This window comes from Ovis aries, chromosome 11 (genome assembly GCF_016772045.2).
Source record: "Ovis aries strain OAR_USU_Benz2616 breed Rambouillet chromosome 11, ARS-UI_Ramb_v3.0, whole genome shotgun sequence".
In the NCBI taxonomy this organism is placed as follows: domain Eukaryota; kingdom Metazoa; phylum Chordata; class Mammalia; order Artiodactyla; family Bovidae; genus Ovis; species Ovis aries.
The window spans coordinates 44,273,488-44,290,564 of NC_056064.1; the positions used below are offsets into that span (position 1 = coordinate 44,273,488).

The 17,077-nt window shown below is 37.4% G+C and overlaps 1 protein-coding gene and 1 non-coding gene across 24 annotated transcripts in view; both read right to left on the reverse strand.

The window, feature by feature from the left end:
- Window positions 1-17,077, reverse strand: part of GJC1 (gap junction protein gamma 1) — a 31,769-nt gene that overhangs the window by 13,332 nt on the left and 1,360 nt on the right. For 5 of the 23 annotated variants that reach the window (XM_027974419.3, XM_060395719.1, XM_042256094.2 and 2 more), the window contains exon 1: window positions 1,195-17,031. The exons of 7 other annotated variants lie outside the window; for them this stretch is intronic. The gene's annotated coding sequence lies outside the window, so the exon portion shown is untranslated. Of the gene's footprint in view, window positions 1-1,194; window positions 17,032-17,077 lie in introns of those variants that run through there. 11 more of the 23 variants (XM_060395723.1, XM_042256095.1, XM_060395732.1 and 8 more) reach the window with 7 other exon arrangements.
- LOC114117023 (U6 spliceosomal RNA) lies at window positions 15,367-15,473 on the reverse strand. Its single transcript, XR_003590819.1, has one exon. It is a non-coding gene; the product is annotated as a U6 spliceosomal RNA (small nuclear RNA).

The window sequence follows — 17,077 nt, forward strand, 5'->3', positions numbered from 1 at the left end:
TGTATCCTTTGACCCAGTACCTCACTTTTGGGAATGATCAAAGTAGAACACTGTTTCTATGTAACTCAATGTCCACTGTCAAGGGAACGGTTAAATGCACCATGGCCTATTTATACAGCAGAATACCGCATGGCTGTAAAACATGAGGAAAGATATTCAAGACGTTCAAATAGTGAAAACAGCAAAGTATATGTGTATATATGTATACATCTTTTCTATAGAGAAAAAATATCAATCTGTGTTTTTTGCTTAGATTTCTATAAGGAAACACAGGATATCTTTCTTTTTAACAAAGAAAAGTGGAGGAGGAGACAAAGAGGGATGGGATAGAGTTAACTTTTACTACATATCTTTTTATAGTCTTATTTTTTGAACCAAAGGAATATATTGTCTTTTTGAAGAAAACACCGCCCAAAACATTTCATATCCTAGAGAATAAAGTCTGCTTGAGATTTTAAAATAAATCTTTTGTAAACTTTTTAAAGTTAAAAAAACTTAAAATCCTTCATCTTCTCTACACCCTTGCCCTGCCTTTTTTCTTCAGAGCACTCAACACTACCTCAAACACTTATTTGTTAACTTGTTCATTATCTGTCACCTCAATCAAATTAAATAAAGACTTTGTTCTTATAACCCTGGCACTTAGAAAAACTATTAACTAAATGATTTAATAAATTTGAATCTCTGCTCATTGATTTTCCTCTACTTTACATGGTCTTTCCACAATTTCCTACTTGGGAAAATTTTTTATCCTTTAGGATCTAGCCTAAAGGTCACTTCAAGTTTTCTAGACCTCCTCATTTAATCTCCTCCTCAGAAAGTCCATAATAAATTTTTATTCTACCAATATCAGGACTTAATCTAGTAAACTGAGGTTAGTGGTATCAGTTTCTTCTGCTGGAATATTAGTTTCTTGAGAGGAAAGTCCATGCTTCTAAAAATTCTCTGAGCCCTCATATATACCTCAATATATATTACATTCAACAGAAGCTCTAAATCGATTTATAGGAGGCAGAAAATATAAAATATCCACTGTCCATGAACACAATCATTTCAGAGCAGAATACAACGAATGGAATAGAAGTACAAAATGTGAAAATACTCAGAAGGAAAAGAGACTAATTTCTATAGATTAAAAAGTATAAGCTGTCAATTATACTGCAATAAAGCCAGAAAAAAAAAGGTTAAGCTTACTGCAGAAGACAAGTGGGTCTCTGAAGAATGGGTATGGTTTCACCAGGCAGAGCTGGGGTGGGAGGTAAGGGCAAGGCAGATGGAGAACATGATGCGAGTGAAAAGTGGCACACAGCTCTTAGACTGGAACACGACGGAGGATGTTTGAGAAGTAGCTGCAGAGAAGGCTGAACAGGGAGGTCAAAGGCCAGTCTGCAGAGGGGCTTAGCACACCGTGAAACCTAAAAGTAAGCCATGTTAAGTAATGATGAGTAAACGTTCCTCAAATGTGGTCCACAGACCACCTTCATCACAATTATCCAGCATGCTCACTGAAAATGCCAATTCCCTGGTCCTACTTTACCTGATTTCCACTCCCAGGCGTACTGAATCAGAATTTAACACATTTACGGTTAAACATTTAAGCTGTTTACAATGATTTACGATAATACTTAAAACTTTGTGTGTGTGTGTTAGTCGCTTTGTCATGTCCAACTCTTTGTGAGCCCATGGACTACAGCCCGTCAGGCTCCTCTGTCCGTGGAATTCTCCAGGGAAGAAGTCTGGAATGCGTTGCCATTTCCCTCTCCAGGGAATCTTCCTGACCCAGGGACTGGACCAGGACCCCTGCATGCCAGGCAGATTCTTTACCAACTGGGCTTAAGGGAAGCACATTTCCAATTACAGATTTAGGATAAATTTATAAAAGAATTTCTTTGCATAAAAGAAATTTGTACAAAGTTGTACAAATTGTGAAAAACTGTGTGTGAAAAAGTCAGGGTTTTTTTTCATGTACTATCTCTCCAAAAAATTTTAATATGTATTACCAAATGACCCCTCCAGAAAGCCAGTACCTGTTTATATTTCCACTATCAAGGATGAGAGAATGCTGTTTTCCTCACTCCTTTGCCAATGATTCTAATGCATTTTTAAACAAACAAGGCTTGGGTTAATCTGTGTTTAAATTATAAGAAGTTTTAAACTGTCATTAACCATTAGGGAAATGCAAATGAGACAAAAAACACATAGTGAGGTACCATTTCATACGCAAAAGGATGGGTACTATTAAAAGAAATGAAAGAAGAGCTGAAAAGGTTATGGAGAAACTGGAATCACTGTTGTGCACTGCTGACAATGTAAAATGGTGTAGCGCTGCAGAAAATGTTACGATTTTCTCAATATATTATATACAGAAGTATCATATGATCCAGAAATTCTATCTACTTCTGGATGTCTACCTAAAAGAAATTAAAGCAGGGTACAAACAGGTATCTGTATACCCATGTTCACAGTGTACTATCCACAACAGCCAAAAGGCGGAAGCAACACAGTATCCACCAACACATAAACAAAATATGGAATATACCCACAGTGCTATTCAGCCTTAAAAGGAAGGAAATTCTGACACATGCTACAATGCTGATGAATCTTGGAGACAGTTGGCTAAGTGAGAAGTCACAAGAGGACAAATATTACCTGTTTCTACTCACAAAAGGGCCCTGGAATAGTCAAACTCACAGAGAGAGAAAGTACATTGGTGATTGCCAGTGGCTGGGAGGAACGGGGAGTTAGCATTTAATGGGAAGGGAGTTTCAGTTGGGAAGATAAAGTTCTGGAGACAGATGTAAATGACTGCTGCACAACAATGTGAATGTACTTAATGCTACAGACCTATCGTAAATTTCATGTTATGGATATTTTACCACAATGAACAAGTTAAAAAAATAAATATATAAAATTCACTCATGCAATCAGTATTTACTACCATCAAGAAGCTTGCAATAAAGTATTACTAGTTTATAAGAAATTACAAACACTTAATAAAATTACAGTTGTATTCACGAGGTATTTACGAACATCCCTGGTGGTCCAGTGGCTAAAACTCCAAGCTCCCAATGCAGGGGGCCCAGGTTCAATCCCTTTCCAGGGGACTAGATTCCATATGCCACAACTGAAGACAGTATGCCACAACTAAGACTTGGTGCAGCCAAATAAATAAAATATATATATTATATATATATATATATAAAGAGGTATTCAGTGTTATATATGCTATACAACAAAAGACTAGAAGAAATAACTGGAATCATCTGTTCAAGTTTAAACATTTTTAAACACATTTCATAGCACAATGACTCTACAGGGAAATGCTTTACTTTCCAGTTTATCTGACTCATTTTTTCCATTACAATCTCTTTACTATAATGTTGGCCACAAAAACACCATTAATCCAAAAATATCAATTTTATATATTTCTCTGGAAAAGTTTCTCACAGACTCATGTAGAGGAAAAAAAAAAAAAGCTCCCAAGAGATTCAGATGAACTAAAAAAGTATATAACTTTTCCCTTGTCAATTTTTAAATACTCAGTAAACTGAAATAACTAGGAAATTTTAAAAATTAAAATAAGTAGTGCTATTTTAAATGTCTTGCAAATGCACAATCAAGTTGGGTCAGAGCCAAGTTTTAACCTCCTTTTTAAAAAAAATATTTATTTAACTAACCTGGGTCTTAACTGCAGCATCTGGGATCTAGTTCCCTGACCAGGGATTGAACCTGGAGCCCCCCATGTTGGGAGTGCAGAGTCTTAGCCACTGGATCACCAGGAAAGTCCTAATCTCCTTCTAATTTAAAAACACTTGGGCTTCTCTGGTGGCTCCAAAGAATGTGCTTGCAATGCAGGAGACCTGGGTTCGATCCCTGGGTTGGGAAGATCCCCTGGAGAAGGGAATGGCTACTCACCCTGGTATTCTTGCCTGGAGAATCCCATAGACAGAGGAGCCTGGTGGGCTACAGACCATGGGATCACAGACTCGGACATGACTGAGTGACTAACACTTTCATTTTCACTTAAAAATCTTAATTCCTTTTCTAAACAAAAATCCAGGATGAACTAATAGCAAGAGTACTGGAGTGAGTTGCCATTTCCTTCTCCAGGGGATCTTCCTGACACAGGGATCGAACCCAGGTCTCCCACACGGCAGGCAGACGCTTTACCGTCTGAGCCACCAGGGAAGTAAAGTGATTCTAACCTTGACTTTAATGAAACTGAGAGTAAGCCCTGACCTGAGAGCCAAGAGATTCTAACAGGCACTTCAGGAATAAATATTTCTTTCCACTTTTTCATTTGTGTATTAAGTGAAAAATATCACATCAGATCATTACTAAGGTCCTTAACAGTTGACGAAAATCAACTCAGGCAGAGCACTTTTCACAAAACAACCAATAAATTATGTGGAATTCAGAACTCCAGGGACAGGAAAGAAGCAAAGTAACAAGCAGTGAAACTGAACAATATTAAGACATCAAATTTTCAAAAAGGCATTTTCCAAACAGTCATCCCAGAAAATCCGCAGTTGGACTAAACTGAAAAATTTCCATATTGACTCATCATGATTCTCAAGTATTAACTATCTGGGCCTCCCAGATTATGAGCTGAGTGATCCACTAAGAATTGTGCTAGTGATTCACACTCCTGAATGAGACTGCTTTATGTGCAGACACAAGGAATCAATTAAAGGGTTTACAATGAAGTTTTGTTTAACTGGAACGTTTTAAATGGAAGTTAATTCTGCATGAGTGATAATAGATATTTAATAACTAGCTAGTGACAATTTCTCAGCAAAAGCATTATGGTAGCTCTAATCTATGTATTACAAACAGTAATCTATGTATTACAAACAGGAAAACAATGTATTTTTCAGAAGAGCTCTTGGCTATGAACCATATTTGAAAAACAAATATTTAAAATTTGTTGTAAGTCAAATTATAAAATAAAGGAAAGTATCTTGGCCCTATTAACTAACAAGGAAACAAAATACACCATTGTGGGTTGAAGTGTCAATTTGTGCTGGCAAAAAGCCATTCTATTTGAATGCAAGAACCTTCAGGAACCAGCTGGAGAAGTATGGGGAACCTGGGATAATGTGTTCATTCACATTGCATCGTAAGTGGTACTGTCTTCATGTAAAAAAGGACAGTATTGGTACACTAGTCCAAAACAGCTTAAAGCTTAGGTCAAATCAAATGAACAACAAACAGTCTAGGAAAATGACATGTCTAGGGAAAAACAAAAATAAACATTTAGCATTTCTGATATGACTAGTGTCACAATACAAAATTTGCAAAAAACATTATTATACAGTGATGGTGAGGCTGGACTGGTACAACCTTTTTGGAAGGTATTATGGTAATATTCACCAGAAATTTTTAAATGTTTTATGTCCTCTAATCAGTAACACCACATCTAATAATTTACCTTAAATAAATGCCCAATAAAATAAGAATTTTATGTAACTTATGATATAATCTCTATGAGGAAATATTGCACAACCATTATAAATCTTGTTTTTAGTTCAGTTCAGTCGCTCAATCGTGTCCGACTCTTTGCGACCCCATGGACTGAAGTACGCCAGGCCTCCCTGTCCATCACCAACTCCCGTAGTTTACCCAAACTCATGTCCATTGAGCCAGTGATGCCATCCAACCATCTCATCCTCTGTCGTCCCCTTCTCCTCCTGCCTTCAATCTTTCCGAGCATCAGGGTCTTTTCCAATGAGTCAGCTCTTTGCATCAGGTGGCCAAAGTATTGGAGTTTCAGCTTCAACATCAGTCCTTCCAAAAATCTTGTTTTAGGACAGAGATTACAAAATTCAAACAACTATACAGGGACAAAAAGTAGGTTAGTGGTTGCCTAGGACTGAGAAGCATGGGGAGGAGTAGAGAGAGAGTAACTGGAAACAGGTACAGGGTTTCTTTTGAAGGGAATGAAAATATTCTAAAATTAAACTGTGGTGAAGGCTACACAACCCAGTGAGTCTACTAAAAATACTGAAGTACACTTTAAACAGGTGAGCTGTACAGTGTGTGAATTATACCTCAGAAAAGCCGCTTAAGACATTTTCTATACATCTAGATACCAGTAAGTGACACAAGTAACTGAAACAGAACAGTGGGGCCTGGACAACACAAGGACCAACTAAAGGGGCTACTGCTTACCAGCTTCAGCCGTTGCAGTCATCAGATTGCCACAGCTTTCAAAATAAGTCTTTACCCTGGATTTTTATGTGAAGCCCAATTTGGGGATACTTTTTTGATTGAAGTATAAAATACCTACAGAAAGGTGAAAGTGAAAGTCGCCCAGTCGTCTCCGACTCTTTGCAACTCCACAGACTACACAGTCCATGGAGTTCTCCAGGCCGGGATACTGGAATGGGTAGCCTTTCCCTCCTCCAGTGGATCTTCCCAACCCAGGAATCGACCCCAGGTCTCCCACATTCCAGGCAGATTCTTTATCAGCTGAGCCACAAGGGAAGCCCAAGAATACTGGAGTGGGTAGCCTATCCCTTCTCCAGTGGATCTTCCCAACCCAGGAATCGAACAGGGGTCTCCTGCATTGCAGGCAGATTCTTTACCAACTGAGCTATCAGGGAAGCACAGAAAGGTACACAAACAGAAATGTGCAGATCAATGAATTTTCACATAACCATGTAACCAGCACTGAAATCAAGAACAAAGCATTACCAGCCATAATTATGCCCCCTTCCTACCTAGGAGAAATCATCATTGACAGACTGGGTAATAGTTTGTTGTGAGAGATGGTCCTATGCATTGCAGAATGGATCGCAGCGTCCCTGGCTTCTTCCAGCTGTGACAACCAAAGACGTCTCCAGACGCTGCCAAATGCCCCTTGGGAAACAATATTATACCACACCGAGACTCACTGGTTTAACCTGTCCTCGACCTTTACACAAATGGACTCAGAATGAATTCTCTTATATCGGAATCATAAAGCGCACACTTCTGTGTCTGATTCAGCATCTGCTGAGAGTCACCGGTCTTGTCACATTTAGCTCTGGTCTACTCATTCTCTTTGCTTTATTATTTCACCACTGTGTGCACATATCACAATCTATCCATTCTACTGCTGATGGGCATTTGGGCAGCTTCCAGTTTGAAGCTATTATGCACGATGCCACTGTGAACATACCACGTGTGTCTTCCAGTGAATGTATGTATGTTGCGTTGAATGCCTAGACCCAGAGTGGCTAGCTGTGTGGTGCACATATGTCAGCCTAAGCAGATTAGTTCCTTTCTTAAGGGGGTTTATCAATTTGCACCTCTACCTGTCTCTTTTTTTCCTTTTTTCATGTTGGCAACTAATATGAAAAATAAATATTTAAGTAATACTGAGCCAGATACATTATTAGCTGAATAAAGCCTGCCAATTTGTGATCTATTTTTTAAAAATGTTTCATTGTGTGGGAAAATGCTCATATATAGTAGAGAATCAAAAAAAATCAAACAAAAAAAATTCACAATATAATATATCTGAATGGAAATATGTATGGATATTTGATGATTTCTGTATTATTTGCTTTTCAGTATTTTCTACAATATACATGTAACAATGAAGCTGGCAAAGCCTTCATATGCAACAAAAGCCCCAAGAGAAATTTAAAAAATAGGTCAGGGTACAAATTTCATAATATTTGCATACATACATATTTTACATTCATAAGGACCTAATTAAATAATGAATATATCACAGAAAAGTTAACTATCTCATAGAATCTTTGATACAATTACTACACTGCTCCTGCGTAAAGGGATCCAGGAAATAACTTATATAAAATTTCACCCTAGAGCAAAATATAGGATGATGAGACAACAGGGTAATTCTTAATTTGTAAGGATATATCAAAAGTTATTAGTTCTCTGACATATCTTATATAGCAGTTAGTATCATAATGCTGCTCTTCTCATTTCTTTAGAGATGTACTCTAAAGTGGTCCAGAAGCAACACAGAAAATTAACATCCTCAATACTTCCTTGAAACGCATAGTGGTTGGCACTGTGCCATTGCTACCTGCCGGTTATGAGTGTCTGATACTGAATAACTGGAGCTACCTCTATTTGAGAAAATGATTATTAAAACAGCCACCAAAAACATTCCAGTGTCCATTATGAATTCTATTAAATGTCTGCTTGGCATGTGAAAATGTTACAAAACTCATACTTCCTGTCCTAATCACTTCACTTCATATCAAGGATTCTTCTGTTGGGAGAAGAATGTGCCCATGAGACTCAGCGCAAACCCAAAAGATTTATCTCCTGAGAGAAGGCACTGAATGTTAATATACTGCCCTAAATGGAGTTTTTAAAACCAAAATAACTGGTTACTTTAAGGCTTTGCTAAGGGAACTGTTCTGAGCACAGATCTCATCTCCATTTTCCTATCTGAAGAAACTACACTGGGGGGGACTTCCCTGGTGGCTCACTGGTGAAGAATCCGCCTGCCAATGCAGGAGACATGGGTTCAATCCCTGATCCAGGAAGACCCCCCATGCCACAGAGCAACTAAGCCTGTGCGCCTTAGAAAAAAAAAAAATTACACTGGTACTTCCCTGGTGGTACGGTGGATAGAAATCACCCTGCCAATGCGGGGGACACGGATTCCATCCCTGGTTTGGGAAGATTCCACATGCCTCAGGGAAACGAAGCCCATGCTCCACAACTACTGATGCCTGCACATCTAGAGCCGGTGCTCCCCAAGAAGGGAGTCACCACAATCAGAAGCCCTGGCGCAGCAACCAAGAGCAGTCCCTGACAAAGACCCAGCACAGTTAAATTAATTAGGAGAATATATCAAAGAAGAGTTATCATAGCTTAAAGAAAAAAAACTACACTGACATGTATGTAAGTTTGAACCAAAAGGCAAAAAAGTTTTCTGAGGCAAAATAAATAAAAAGCAGTAGAAACTAAAGCTTCTAACTACTAAGAGCATTTTACCTGGGGTTCAAAATGCTAAGGTCACTTTAAATTTCTCCCTGAACTAATAACCATAATTAACTGGCAACCAAAATAAATCTATTCAAGCTACATATACATAATTTTCCTCCCAGGATATACCTCAAATCATAAACATACTTTCTTTTCCCACCCTCAAGTATGATAGGTGACAATGGCTTCAGACACACAATTCAGTAAGAACTGAGACATTCCACCAATTCCTACTAATTTTTCCAAACTTAAAAATAAAAGCTTTCCTTTCCAAGTAAATCTGAGAAGTGCACATCTGCTTGAATTGCTCAACCTATAATAAACACAAAGCTTTCACTCTGAATGATGAAAATGTGCACGTGTGCTCACTTGTGCTCAGTTGCTTTAGCCTGTGCTCAGTTGCTTTAGCCTGCCAGGCTCCTCTGTCCATGGGATTCTCCAAGCAAGAGTACCGGAGTGGGTTGCCATGCCCTCCTCCAGGGGATCTTTCCAACTCAGGAATTGAACCCGCGACTCTTACGGCTTCTGCACTGGCACCAGCGCCACAGTATGAGATTAATACCCATATTTTACTAAAGAGAATACTAAAGATCATAATGGCTTGCTTAAGATCTCCCAACAAATTAGCTGTAAAGCCTAAAACACAACTCAAGACCTAATGATCTTTTTCCTATACTATGTGAATTTAGTATTTAGTTTTAAAACCAAACAGAAGGTCACTGAAAAAACTGACAGTGATATACAAGTTATATAACTAAAGTAAAGATTCCACTTAAAACAGCAACAGATACATGAAATACTGAGGAATAAGCTTCACAAGAAACATACTACCAAGGAATACTACCAAGTAACAAAAAGACTTAAATGCTTAAAATACTTTAAAGACTTAAAGCATTATGTGTTCTTAGATACAAGAGCAATCATAAAAATATTAGTTCTTAAATTAATCTAAATTTAATTCGATCTTGATTTCTAAAAATACCAGTAGAATTTCTCTGGAACCAGACTAATTCTAAATTTAATGTGTAAAATTAAATAGTAACAATGGTTGGGAAATTTCAGAAAGAGAAACAAGGGCACACAAGCTTCTCTAGATATATATTATGAAGTTATAATAACTTTAAAAGGTGGAATTGGCAAAATGATTACAAGACTGGAGCAGAATAAAGCTCAGAAGACCTAAATACATCTGAGAAAATGTATGATACAGGTGGCATTTCAAACTAACAGGAAAAAGATGGAACATTCAATAAATGATATTGAACTACTATGGGTAGCTATATAGAAAAAATTAAACGTAAAAGTTTGATCTTTAGGTTCCAAATAGATCAAAGATTTCAAATTAAAAGCAAAGCAATAAGCTAGATGAAATGAACATTTTTTCTTAATAAGCTAGGTAGTGAAGACTTTTCTAAAATGAAACTACTTAGATGTCAAATGAAAGAATTGACAAATTTAATTATAAATTCTAGAAAGCTAGAAAATACTATACAGAACTCAAAAGATATACTAAATGCTTAAAATTATTTGCAATTCTTAAAAGAAAAGCCTAAGTTCTCTAACACATAAAGAGCTCCAACAGATAATTAAACAAACAAGCAACCTCAATAGAAATATGCAATGCAGATACAGAAAGCAAATTTATGCTACTGAAGGGGAAAAGGGAGGGGAGATAAATTCGGAGTTTCGGATTAGCAGATACTAACTACTATATACACAACAGATAAATAGCAAGGTCCAACTGTACAGCACAAGGAACTATATTCAACATCTTATGATAAACCATAATGGAAAACTATCTGAAAAAGAACGCACATAAATATATATACCTGAATCACCCTGTTGTACACTAGAAACTAACACAACATTGTAAATCAACTACGCTTCAATTTTAAAAAAAACCTTCAGTGAAGAGAAATGTAAATGGCTTTTAATAATATGGCATGAAAAGATATTCAATATCACTTGTAATTAGGATTTACAATTAAAACTGTACCAATATACTACTTTCGCTTGTCCAACTGGAAAAAAATTTTAAATTGATTTAACAGATCACTGATAAGGTGTGTGTGTGCTTAGTCGCTCAGTCGTGTCTGACTCTTTGTGACCCCATGGACTGTAGCCCGACAGGCTTCTCTGTCCATGGAGATTCTCCAGGCAAGAATATTGGAGTGGGTTGCCATGCCCTCCTCCACGGGATGGTCCCAACCCAGGGATCGAACCCAGGTGTCCCGAATTGTAGGCAGATTCTTTACCCACTGAGCCACCAGAGAAGCCCATAAATAGGCATTCTTTGTGCTTTACTAGAAATGGGGTAAAACGGTAAGCTTCTATAAAAGACAAGATGGAATATTCATCAAAATTGAAAATGCACATACTTTCTGATCCAGCAAGCAACTGCAGCGCTCAATATTTATCTAATGAAATGTTCAGATACATAAAATATTGCGCAAGAATATTCACAGCACTACTCTTGGTAACAGGCTGGAAACAATGTAAAGCCTATCAGTAAGAGACTCCTTAAACAAATTATAGCACATCTAGTAATGAAAAAAAGAAAAAGTCAGCTGCGTCTGTAATAATAAGAAACAAACTAAGATATATGAGTGGAAAATGCAGAACAGTGTGTAGAGTATGCTATTTGGGGGGATACTGAGTGTATGGATATTCTGAAAGAATTCACACACAAAAAAAGCAAACAGTAATTGCTTCGACAGAAAGAAGAAATCTGAGTAACTGAGAAGAGAACAGAGGAAGGCTTGTTTTTCACTGTAAATCCTCTCACACCTTTGATTTTGTACTATGTAATTACCTATTAAAAAAATTCTTTTTTAATTCAATGAGGTGAAATACTCAAGTACAAAACTATCAATGCCAGCCTTAATGTATAATTGCATAATATGTCCAAGTTTCTTAGGACATTGTTTATACTGACTCTTGGTCCAGCAAACAGGAAGAAATTAAAATCAGAACTAGGTAATCTATGTAAAAAACAAAGCTAATCTTCAGGACTTCCCTGGTGGTCCCAGTGGCTGGGACTCCGAGTTCCCAATACAAAGCGCAGGCTCACATCCCTGGTGAGGGAACTAGATTTCACTTGCTGCAACTAAGACCTGGTACAGTCAAATAAATAAATGAAATATGTTTTTTTAAAAAAAGAAAAAACTAATCTTCAATTTCTTTATTCCATCTGACAACCTGCCTAAGCCTGTGATTATCTTCCTGGGAGGCAAGAGTCTCCACTATGTATATTACAGCATAGGTGATCATAGTATTTTGGTTTATTAAAACCGCTTAAGACTGATCAGGCCATGGATACAAGTAAGTTTACATCAGTAAGTATTTACTAAAAACCTAGCACTGTATTGGCATATAAGACCAAAAATGCAAAAAAATAATAAGACTTCTAGTTAGAACAAAAACTCTGACAGAAGTTACTTTATTACCACCAGTAACTACAAATAAAAAAGACATTAGCAAACATCCAAATAATTGTTGAATACATAAATGAACTATGAACTAGCTGCTAGGGATAGCGGCCATCCAAACAGATATGTCTCTTGACTTTATGGCATATAAAGTATAGTGTATGGTATATAAACCCCCTGGCAGTCCAGTGGTTAGGACTCTGAACTTTTACTGCTGGGGCCTGAGTTCAATTCCTGGTCAAGGAACTAAAATCCCTCAAGCCAGGAGGTGTGACAAAAAAAAAGTATAGTCTAATGATGAAATAGGTACTATACAAATAATTAAACTAATTAAAACTGTGATCTATCCTACATAAGGGAAGTGCAAGGTGCTATAAGACAGTCCTAATCTAATATGGGCTTCCCCGGTGGCTCAGACAGTAAAGAATCCACCTGCAATGCAGGAGACCTGGGTTCGATCCCTGGCTTTGGAAGATCCCCTGGAGGAGGGCATGGCAACCCACTCCAGTATTCTTGTCTGGAGAATCCCCATGGGCAGAGGAGCCCCGAGGGCTACCGTCCATGGGGTCGCAAAGAGTTGGACATGACTGAGCAACTAAGCACAGCACAGCACACAGTGAAGCAAGTTCTGAAGAATGAAGAGCTGCCTTCCAGAGAAATTAGCTACAGCATGTAGAAAGGCTGTTGGGTGAGCTCTTCAGTGTATGCGGGAAAAAAGATCTATATAGCTAGACCATATACTACAAGAAAGCAAGTAAAAATAAATGATGCTGGAGAAGTAGCAAGGCCAGATCACACCATGTTAAAAATGAAGACTGAAGGCTTTGAAGGGAGAACAGAAGTTTTCAGATAAGTGACTCGATTAAATTTGCTTTTTAAAGACAATTTTAACTGATGTGAGAGGAGTAGATTAGCGTATACTGCATATACATACATAGAAATATGAAGAAACACAAGAAAATAATAAATTCAGGTTGGTGATTACCTCTGGTTAGGAGGCCCACAACAGTGGTTGTCAGGGGAGAGGGGGTGCAATCAGGTAAGGAAACAGAAGACTTCAACTATACTGGTAATACTGTATTTTTTACTTTTTTAAACAGGAGTGAAAAAACAAGGAAAGACCATTTAAAATTGACTATAATAACTGTCTTAGGAAAAGATGGCTAAGACTAGGATGGGGAAACTAGAGGTGGAAAGAAAACTGCAAGAGTCTGGCTTTAGCAAGTTGTTGACAGAGCCACTTAATGAAACAGGGTACAGTGAAGAAGGTGTAGATTTGGAACCAAGATCAAGAGTTCACTCTGGGAAACTCAATTCAAACTACCTGAGTATCTAAGTGGAGATGCTGACTGAGCAGACAGCTGGGATCAGAAAAGGGGTCTGAACTATAGATTTAAAAAAAAATTGGCTGTATTAAAAATATATGGTGGGACTTCCCTGGTGGTCCAGTGGCTAAGACTCCACACTCCCCATGCAGGGGGCCCCAGGTCTGATCCCTGGTCAGGGAACGAGATCCCACATGCCATAACTGAGTTTCCCATGCCGCAGGTAAAAGATTCTGTGTGCCACAACTAAGACTTGGCGCAGCCAAATAAATAAAATAACTATTAAAAAAAATATGTGATAACTGAAGGCACAGAATGGTTAAGATTAGAGAAAGGAGGCAGACTAAGGACCAAGACTTGAAAGAGACCATCAGTTAAAGATCTTGGGGGCGGTGGAGGAGACCTGAAGGAATAGCCAGAGAGCAAGGAAGGAAAATCACAAAACTAAGAGAAGAGACTATTTCAGGAAGGAAAATTTCCAATCCAAATAAACACCTACTCTAGATGGGCAATTAAGAATCTAAGGTCCAAGAATGAGTAAAGGGGAATTCCCTAAAAATAGACAAGAGTCCAGACCCACTTCACTCTGAACATTCCCAAAAGGAATGCTGTAACTTGGTTAAGTAACAATAAATTCCATCAAACCTGATAAATCCCTGCAAGATGTAGCTGAAAATTTTTATGACTATCTGAGACTTAACTACAATTTAGATGACAATAGGATACGAAGTTGATTCCATCTCCATAGAGAAAACACAAAACCTCTGAAATCCTATGCATTTTTTTTGTTTCAAAGATTTTACATAATTTCCAGATTGTTAAACCTTTTTGGCATGTTAAACTCTAAGCATTTTGAGAGCAAAATCCAAACCACATTCATTTTTGAATCTTCAGCATCTAGTTCAATGCTTACCATAGGTACATGACTGAAAAGAGAATTGCACTGAATAAACGGGCACCAGAACACTTTTGTCCAAATTCTGCTAGTGTCACAGCAATATAGCCTCACAGAACAGGCTTTAACTAAGAGTTCTACACATTCTACAGAAATAAAGATCTCATCCTTGTCTTTAGGAAAAAAGAAAAAACCACCTCATCAGGCAACACTTTATTGACCTGAATGATAAACCCAAGTGTTCTCTACCATATGCCAGTCAGAATGACTGGTCATTCACTCTTGACAGCTGTAGAAAATAGTGGTGCGCAGACTTAACCAAATAGTCCTTACTTCCACACAAACTAAATTCATAAGCTGCAGTAATATGCTTGAAAAACAACTGCCGACACTTCGCTGATATTAACAGCTCAACACTGTTTTCTGTGTAAGTTTCAGGTTAATGGTATCAGCTAAAACCTATCTTATATGTATTCTCAAAGAAATGGTCCCCAAAAGAAACAAAAAAAGTAACTCCATCCTATCTTTGCCTAAATTTTTGCTAGGCATTTTAGATAGGAGCCACACAAACTTCTATGCCACGAAAAAAGCACAAGTTCAGAAATAAGTAACGATACTTTCAGCTGCACTCAACTATGCAAATTAATATTTAAAAAACAAAATACAAAAGAAAACACTTCATTTACTTTGTTTTTTTTTAATTTATTTTTTTTGACTTTTTTTTAAATTTTAAAATCTTTCTTATATGCGTTCCCAAACATGAAAAAATATGGAACGCTTCACGAATTTGCGTGTCATCCTTGTGCAGGGGCCATGCTAATCTTCTCTGTATTGTTCCAATTTTAGTATATGTCCTGCCGAAGCGAGCACTTCATTTACTTTGAAATGTGAACTTAAAAATAAAGTTCCAGCTTTTTTGGAACTCATCACTTTGCACTGAATTAAATCATGGAACTAGGTATTTATTGAGAAAAAGATGCTCTGAATTTTAATTATCTATTTTGTAGTCTAGGATCCCAATTAATGAATTGATAGGTGAATCCTGAAGGGGCGGTGAGGAAAGGAGTAGCTAATCAGAGACCTACCCAGAATCCTTTCACTTTGGCTAATTTATACAGATATGAAATAATAAAAATTAGTAAGGGACAGCAGCATTTATAAATAAGATTATTATGCTAAAAATATGTTAACCTCTTAAACCTTTTCAATTAAAGGCTGAAACTCAATTCTACCTTCATAGACTGAACAGAAAGTTACTCAGTCCTTTGCTCCTTTTTAAGAGCATTGTGCCTGCTAGCACAAATAGAAAACCAATTTAAGGGGCTTCCCTGGTGGTCCAGTGGCTAAGACTCTGAGCTCCCAACCAAGGGGGCCTGGGTTGGATACCTGGTCAGGGAACTAGATCCCACATGCCGCAAGGGAGACCCAGTGCAGCTAAATAAATAAAAAAAGAAAACCAATTCAAAAGTCACACAACCTAAAAAGTTAAGAACACTGATATTTGGAAAGGATGTTTGAAATGCTTGGCAAAAGGACCCAAAAGTTAGTAAATAGTATCAAACCATTCTTCATAAATCAGGACAAATAATAAAAGGAGAATTTCATATAACTACCATATATTCTCTTCAAAATGTCCTCTTCCTACAACACAATGATCTGGTGAAAACTAAGACACAGACTTGTTTACCAGAGCTTTTTACCTTTCACCCAGAAGACTTAGTTCACATGTTTCTTTAATTCTGCCATTACATAGCACTTAGGGAATCCAAAGCAACTGCAATACACAAAACTATGGTAAAATCCAAAAAATAAACACACATAAACGCAGCAAACATAATCACAATTCACGTACGTTTAGTCAGGAGCTCAGGAGTTAAGTTTTCTTTTTCTGCATTCTTATTCTGGATGATACCTAAAGCCCTCTTTTGGAGTAAAGGATTTGATTCCTAAATTACACTGTCTTTTTTTCCTACAGATGTTAATGTACTCCGTTGATAAGAGAATTAAAATCCTTTTCACATATAGTTTGATTTCTACAACACTTTCACATATATTCACTGGAACATATAGACAACACGAACGTATAATTTTTAGACTGATCAGGCATACAAGATAACGCTTATCCAGAACTTACTGTAACTTGATTTATTCGATCCCACAAAGTAGTCTTGATGCTAACAAAGTAAAGCGTGAGCACAATGAAATCTGTACTACTGCAGGTTCTCAATGAACAAAAATTCCTTCAAAATGGTAAATCAAATCCGCCCATTTCCCAAAGAAAAAGTAATCCCAATCTTAGAAACAGTCTCAAATAAGAAAAAGAAAAGAAAAGAACAAACAATTCTAAACCACACAATCACATAAATCTTTTCAACTCAAAGCTCCAACAGCAGCCGCCAACCACACAACTGGCCACAATCACAGTGTTAGCGCCTTCCCGTAATTTTGAATCTGGAGACAGAAGGAGGAAAAAA